Source organism: Pteropus alecto, unplaced genomic scaffold, assembly GCF_000325575.1.
Source record: "Pteropus alecto unplaced genomic scaffold, ASM32557v1 scaffold141, whole genome shotgun sequence".
NCBI classification, from domain to species: Eukaryota; Metazoa; Chordata; class Mammalia; order Chiroptera; family Pteropodidae; genus Pteropus; species Pteropus alecto.
Genome location: NW_006430459.1, coordinates 79,738 through 87,664, shown reverse-complemented (window position 1 = coordinate 87,664; position 7,927 = coordinate 79,738). Strand labels below are relative to the sequence as shown.

Genomic DNA, 7,927 nt, shown 5'->3' with positions numbered 1-7,927 from the left:
ATGGGTAAAGAGCCTTTGAAAGAAATTCAACAGATTCATGGTAAATATATATAACATATAAATATATATGCATATATTTAACATATACGCATATATGTTAAATTAATGTCAGAACTTCCTAAAGTCTATAGCAAACACTTAAATGTGAATTATGAGGATTCCCATTAAAGCCAGGGACAGACAACACAAAAATGTTTGCTCCTATACTGTTCAAAACTGCACTAGAACACACAGAGCTCTGTATGTCACAATAAATAGGGACAGTCTACCGCCACTTCATCCTGAATACACCAGATCTTGCCTAATCTCGGAAGCTAAGCAGGGTTGGGCCTGGTTAGTACTTGGATGGGAGACTACCTAGGAAGACCGGATGCTGTAGGCTTAAATAAACAAATAAATAAATAAGGAATGTAAACATTAGTAAAAATAATATCTGGTGGCAACATTCAAAGGAACAGGTATGTGAAATATTCAAATGAGGAAGAGACTTCAGAAAAATGTTACATGAAGATCAGTATAGCAAAATCAAGAGCTTTGCCACCTAAAAGCAATAGTAATTAGCACATGTAATAGAAAATATCCTATTCGCAAGGTCAACAAAATCCAAAAATTACCCGGAAGGAACCCTAACAAAAATGTATAACATCTTAACGAAGGCTAATATAAAACTTTGCTATCCGCGGCTCAGCGGCCCCACCTGCGAGAAGGGGGTGGGATGCCAGAGCCAGGTGTTCCGGCACTTTGAGAAGGCTCTTCGCGTTCCTGAGCTGGCTCTCACATTGATCCTGGCTACCTGCAGGCTTGGCTGGGACAGCTGGGGTTTTGTTTTTTTGTTTTTTTTTGTTTTTGTTTTGCAGAAAGCGCTCGGAGCGGCTGTGATGGCCAGTACCAGGAGCATTGAACTGGAGCACTTTGAGTGGCCCGGGTCGCGGAGAGGAGCGCCCAGCTCCTCCGGGAGATCCCTAGCCGGGTGCACAATGCTCACTGCAGCTACCGCACGCGGACCCTACAGGCCCGGAGCTCGGAGAAGATGGCCAAGAAGTTACGCTTCTACCGGAATGCGGACCGCTACTTCAAGAGCTTGGTGTTAGCCATCTCCAGCCTTGCGCTGCTTATGGAGCTCACCTGCTCCCTGTCCGACAATGTGAACCTACCTCAGGGCGTCCGCCCCATCTACACCATTGATGGCCGCAGGAAAGTCACCAGCCTGGACGACCTACTCGAAGGTGAGTTATGTGTGTGTATCAAACGAACCATTTCGTAAAGTCGATTACACCAAAAATATTAATCAAAACTAGTCTGTGAACATCAAGAGTGGGACTACTGAGCCTTGGCTGCTCCCTCTTCGGTGAAAAGTGGAGTGAAAGAAAGCAAAGATTTCATCAAACCCAAGTTAGTGACTGTGATTCGAAGCCTAGAAAAGCCATGAGGATCTTTCTAAATAAGAATACTGCTCACTTCTTTGAACAGGTCTTAACAGATATCACCGAAGCCATTAAGCTAGACTTAGGAGTGGTCAAGAGGCTCTCTGCACACGGGACAGGAAGCAGGTTACTTGTCTGCAAGTCCTTTTTTTGGTGATGACGATGTTTTTATTGTCTGTGGACCTGAAAAAATTCCGTTATGCCCAAGATAACTTTGTCGTGGATCACAGTAAATGCTGCGTCTTGGTCACGTCACTCTCGTTTGTTAGCTAAATAGTCTGGGTCCAAAAGCTCTGGGTCCGCTCTACGCAGCAAATCGCAAGCTTAGGTTCTGTAATGAGGGAGGGGACATTTCTTCTATGCATTTTGAAGTTTTTCTATTAAACATACACATAGCATAAACAATATAGATTTTTGGATTATACAGCAATTCAAATCCAAGTCAATGTCATCACCGGGGGTGTAATTTTGGGGATTCCTTAAGTGTTTTCTCACTTGTAAAATCGTCTGGAGTGTGAGGATCACTATCTGGTAACACATGTAAAGTGACTTCTTATGTTCAGGAAAAGATTATTTAAAAAACAAACATCTCCAACTCATGAATTGTATAGTATGTTAATTATATCTCAGTAAAGATGTTTTTTAAAATTAAAAACATAGAAAAAATAAAACAAATCTTTGCTGATAGATTCAGCTAAAAGAATTCCCAAACAGAGCAGTAAAACCTATTAATGGGAAACAATATTATAAACATGTGAATTCTCTTTAAATTATTTACAGATTTAGTTTCCTACCTGTAGATGCCAAGATGACCATCAACTTCAGACTGCTGACTTCTCCCCAAATTAACTCCCAATAACTAATAGCAGGGAGAGAGGCAATAATCAGCAACAAACCCAAAAAGACAAAACATGAGAAAGCCTGAGACTGAAGACTGCGGTGAGCTGGTATTGATGCGGGGTGGGGGCGTGGAAAGCAACAGGAAAGTGGGAGGGGCTGTCAGCTACATGATGCTGATCACAGGGTGGGGTAAAAGGAAAAGTTTAAACTTCTGCCTCTATTTTTTGTGAATAGCTGAGGTCCTCAGACCTCACATGCCAGTAGCCCTGGGGTAATACAGGCAGACCTCAGAAGTATTGAGGGTTCAGTTCCAGACCACCACAATAAAGCAAATATTGCAAAACAAGGGAGTTGTAATCTTTTTGCTGGTGAAGGGAGGGTCTTGCCTTCAATTTGTAAAAACAATGCACATCTGTGAAGCACAATAAAAAGAGCTATACTTATATCAGGAGAGCAGGAAAGATGGGATGATTGAGGTAGTAGGGCCCCAAAGTCTGTGCTAATAACTACCTGAAACCATTTTAGTGTGTTAAAATAAAAAAAAAAAAAAACCAAATGTAGACTAGCATTGAAAATTCCCTGAGCAGACAAAACCAGTTTAATTGTATAAGCAAAGCTTAATTCAGCGTATTTTACAAGACTGATTTGACCTGGGTCATTTCTTGCTTATGCCTCTGGAAATCAGAAGAAAAACTTAATCATTTAAGAAAATTCTAATATTATAACCAATCTCTGTGAAGAATAAAGTCACTGCTTTCTCATGATATAGGCTGCTTTTTAACGATATATCCCTGAGCCTGATTCCATGTTTGAGTTAAGCGCTCCTGGTTCACAAACTGTCTTTTTGGTGTGTGCACAGTAAACTTTTACTAATTACTACTTTGATGACTCACTGCTTTTATTCTTTTATTCCTGAACTTTTGGCAAGTGGGTGAGGACTGACCTTCCAAAAAAATTATTTTAATGGAAGATAAAGAATTGACTGGAAATAGAATAGAAAGTATCAGAGTGATCCACAAATAGTAAGTGTAGGTATTCTTTCATGAAATTGTATATACATATTCTAGATGTACACTTGGTAGAGGTGTAAAATAAACTTTTATTACAGAAAAATTGAAACCACTGCACTTGATGATGCAATGTTAGATAACTTTGAAACAGCAGGACATCTCCAAATCCTGTTGCTCAGCCTCAGTGTAGAAAATAAATCTTTTAGAACAAAATGTTTCCAAAATCTGCTGGCTGGCGAACAGACCCCACTGGAAGCGTGCTTCTTCTCCAACCCTCCCCCACAGTCATGGGTGCTGCAGCTCTCCTTCTAGCATCTCGTCCGGAGTTATTCTTTGCATGGGTTGCAGCTGGGCAAATGATCAGAGCTGACAGGGAGCAGGTAAATTACGACCAGCATTTATTCAAGGAGCCAGGAGTCAAGATCAGGAACCTTATGAACAGGGACTGGAGGAGTTCACCCTTTCCAAGATGCCCAGAGAATCTAGCTCCACTTTTACTGATAAGCCCTGGGAGAACCCCGTGGAGCTATCAGGCTGAAAGTTCCCCCTCATTTCTGCCTGGGGGAGTCTCAGAACATTGAGGGCCTTGGCTGGAACTAGACAGACTCAGGTCAGCAAAGGGAGGAGTCTCAGGCCCTGTCAGGAGTCAAGGTGAGAATCTTGAAAGAGCATTGAGGGGAACCTTCCAAACCAGAAAAGAGGAGTCCTAGCTACACCCTGGCCCTACAGTCAGCCCCTGGAGGCCCCTGACTTCCTCCCGGGGAAGCAAAGATACAGGTCTCAGGGAAGGGAGGCTTGGATAGTAAGGGTGTGTTTTCATATCAGCAGAGAAATGAGTCCCAGCACCAGCCAGGAGTCAACGTAAGGACGGACTCTAAAGGACTGAAGGGACCCTCGATCTCAGAATATGTGAGACCTCAGCCCCGCAACCCATCACCGCCTCCTGCCCCTTGCTATCACTTTGGGAGACCCCAGGAAAACGTAACCTGATAGATATGGTAACTTCAGACTTTTGTTGGGGATTGGGGTCTCAAGGAGAAGACTTTGATCTGAATGTACTGCACTCAGGTGAGCAGAGTGGAGGGACCATGACCTGTCAGTAATCAAGGTGAGGACCATGAGGGATGGTTGGGGGAACCTAGACTCTATAACAGAGGGTACCCCTACCTGCCACAGAAACCCATTCTTATGGTCAGTCCTGGGAAGCCCCATGGCAGTTTGGCCACATGTAGTGTATCTCACTTGTGCCTTGGGATACTTAAGGACGGGTGGCTTGGTCTGAGGTGTGTATCTTCAGGTCAGCAGAGGGAGGAGTCCCAGGCACTGCAAGATGTGGAGATAAGGAAGGACCCTGAAGGAGGACCGAGAGACCCTGGACCCCAGAAAACATATAGGCTTGAGAGGCACCAAAGTGAGATGATCACAGGCGGAACGTCTTTACTTCTACATCCGGGTCTCAGGGATTCTGGGGGGGTTGGTTTAAGGGGCGGGACCTTGATCGGTGGCTGAGCGAAGGCGCGGGACCCGCCAGAGTCTAGGTGAGGACCGCAAGGGAGGACTTAGGGGACCTTGGATCCCACGACAGAGCGTGCCCACTGCCGCTGTCAGTCACGGGAGGCCACAGGGCGGGATGAGCCCTTAGGACTTGTCTCAACTTCCACATCTGGGTCTGAGAGATTCTGGGGGTTGGTATAAAAAGCGGGACCTCGCGTCGGTGGCAGAGGAAGGCCCAAGACTTGCCAGAGTCTAGGTGAGGACTCCTAGGAGGACTCAAGGGACCTTGGACTCAACAGAGGGGTCCCACTGAAGCCCACCACTGCTGGCAGTCGCAGGAGGCCCCAGGGCAAAATGGCCACTCGCGGCGCATTCTGAATTCCATATCCAGGTCTCAGGGATTCTGGGGAGTTTATATCAGGAACGGGACCTCGGGTCGGTGGCTGAAGGAAGGCGCAGGACTTGCCAGAGTCTAGGTGAGGACCCCAAGGGAGGACTTAGGGGACCTTGGACCCCACGACAGAGTTGGCCCACCGCTCGTGTCAGTCATGGGAGGCTACGGGGCGGGATGAACCCCCAGGGCGTGTCCTGATGAACCCCCAGGGCGTGTCCCAACTTCCACATCCGGGTCTTGGGGATTCCGCGCGGTTGGTATAAGGCACGAGACCTCGGGTAGGTGGCAGAGGGAAGACACAGGACCTGCCAGAGGTGGGTGGGTGGCGGAGGGAAGACGCAGGACCTGCCAGAGTCTAGGTGAGGACCCCAAGGGAGGACTTAGGGGATCTTGGACCCCACGACAGAACTGGCCCACCGCTCGTGTCTTGGGAGGTCACAGGGTGGGAAGAACCCCCAGGGAGTGTTCCAAATTCCACATCCGGGTCTCAGGGATTCTGGGGAGTTTGTATCAGGAACGGGACCTCGGGTCGGTGGCTGAAGGAAGGCGCAGGACTTGCCAGAGTCTAGGAGAGGACCCCAAGGGAGGACTTAGGGGACCTTGGACCCCACGACAGAACTGGCCCACCTCTCGTGTCAGTCTTGGGAGGTCACAGGGCGGGAAGAACCCCTAGGGCGTGTTCCAAATTCCACATCCGGGTCTCAGGGATTCTGGGGAGTTTGTATCAGGAACGGGACCTCGGGTCGGTGGCTGAAGGAAGGCGCAGGACTTGCCAGAGTCTAGGTGAGGACCCCAAGGGAGGACTTAGGGGACCTTGGACCCCACGACAGAGTTGGCCCACTGCTCGTGTCAGTCATGGGAGGCTACGGGGCGGGATGAACCCCCAGGGCGTGTCCCAACTTCCACATCCGGGTCTCGGGGATTCCACGCGGTTGGTATAAGGCACGAGACCTCGGGTAGGTGGCAGAGGGAAGACACAGGACCTGCCAGAGTCTAGGTGAGGACCCCCAAGGGAGGACTTAGGGGACCTTGGACCCCACGACAGAACTGGCCCACCTCTCGTGTCAGTCTTGGGAGGTCACAGGGCGGGAAGAACCCCTAGGGCGTGTTCCAACTTCCACATCCGGGTCTCAGGGATTCTGGGGAGTTTGTATCAGGAACGGGACCTCGGGTCGGTGGCTGAGGGAAGGCGCAGGACTTGCCAGAGTCTAGGTGAGGACCCTAAGGGAGGACTTAGCGTACCACGTGACAGAGCGGGCCCATCGCTGCTTTCAGTGATGGGAAGCCATAGGGCGGGGTGAGCACCCAGGGCGTGTCCTAACTTCCACATCCGGATCTGAAGGATTCCACATCCGGATCTGAGGGGGGTTGGTACAAGGAGCAGGACTTTGAGTCCGTGGCATAGGAAGGCCCAGGACCCGCCAGAGTCAGGCGAGGACCCCAGAGGAGGACTCAGGGGACCCTGAACCCACAGCAGAGGGGTCCCACAGAAGCCTACTCCTGCTGTCAGCCACAGGAGATTCCAGGGTAGGATGACCACGCGCCGCATGTCCCGACTTTCACATCCGGGTCTCAGGGATTCTGGGGAGTTGGTATAAGAAGCGGGACCTCGGATCGATGGCAGAGGGGAGGCGCAGGACTTGCCAGAGTCTAGGTGAGGACCCCGAGGGAGGACTTAGGGGACCTTGCACCACACGACGGAGCAGGCCCATCGCTGCTATCAGTCATGGGAGGCCACAGGGCAGGATGAGCACCCAGGGCGTGTCCCAACTTCCACATTTGGGTCTGAGAGATTCTGAAGGGTTGATATAAGGAATGGACCTGAGTAGGGGCAGAGGGAAAACCTAGGACTTGTCAGAATCAAGGTGAGGACCTGAGGGAGGGATCAGGGGACCCTAGACCCCACAACAGAGCTGTCCTGTCCGTGCTGTCAGCCCTGGGAGGTTCTGGAATAGTTTCCTCACTGCAACTATCATTCCATTTTCTCTCTTGATAATCTGAAACTGAAGGGGTCTTAAACTAAGGGTGTGGCATAAGGCTTGCAGAGGGAGGACACTCAGACACTACCAGGAGTAAAGCTATTGGCCATTAGGGAGGAATGAGGGGGACTTCTACTCCAAAATAAATATAGGTCTCATGGAAACCCTCTCTGCTTTTGCTACCAGGCAGGGCTATCAAAATAAGAGCACCTCCTTTTGCCTGGGGCCGTGGGACTTAGGGAGTTGAGAAATCTGAACTGAGGAGGCTGCACTTGGGTTAGCAAAAGAAGTCCTGGTTCTGCCGTTTGTTAAAGTGAGGACTGTGAGTGCAGCAAAAAGTAACCTTGAAGTCTAGAACAAAGGGAACTTAAGCTTCTCCTTTTCCCGTGCTGTCTTGGGAGACCCGGGGCATGGATGGCTGAATGTTATGTACCTTCACTTCTGTCTTGGGGATCTCTAGGGTGGGGTAGTCACCTTGGTCTGAGAGGGGAAGATTCAAGTCAGCAGAAAGGAATCCCAGGCCCTGCCAGGATTAAAATCTGGACCCCTGGTGAGGACTGAAAATATCTGTGCACCCCAGAAAGGAAAGGATCCCACAGATTCTGATTGTTGCCTGTTTTCAGCCCTAAGAGGATCCTGGTAAGAGTGCCATCTACTTTTGCTATAAGGTGGGATTGGGTACAGGTCTCAGGAAGGTGAAACATTGACTTGAGGGAGTGATGTCAGATTAATCCAGGGGGAGTGGTCCAGGCCCTGCCAGGGATAAATATGAATATCCTGAGGGAG

The 7,927-nt window shown here is 49.1% G+C and overlaps 2 pseudogenes; both read left to right on the top strand.

Annotated features, from left to right (window-relative positions):
• LOC102881168 lies at positions 1-1,697 on the top strand (annotated as a pseudogene).
• On the top strand, positions 264-382 carry LOC112479735 (annotated as a pseudogene).
• Positions 1,698-7,927: the final 6,230 nt, after the last annotated feature.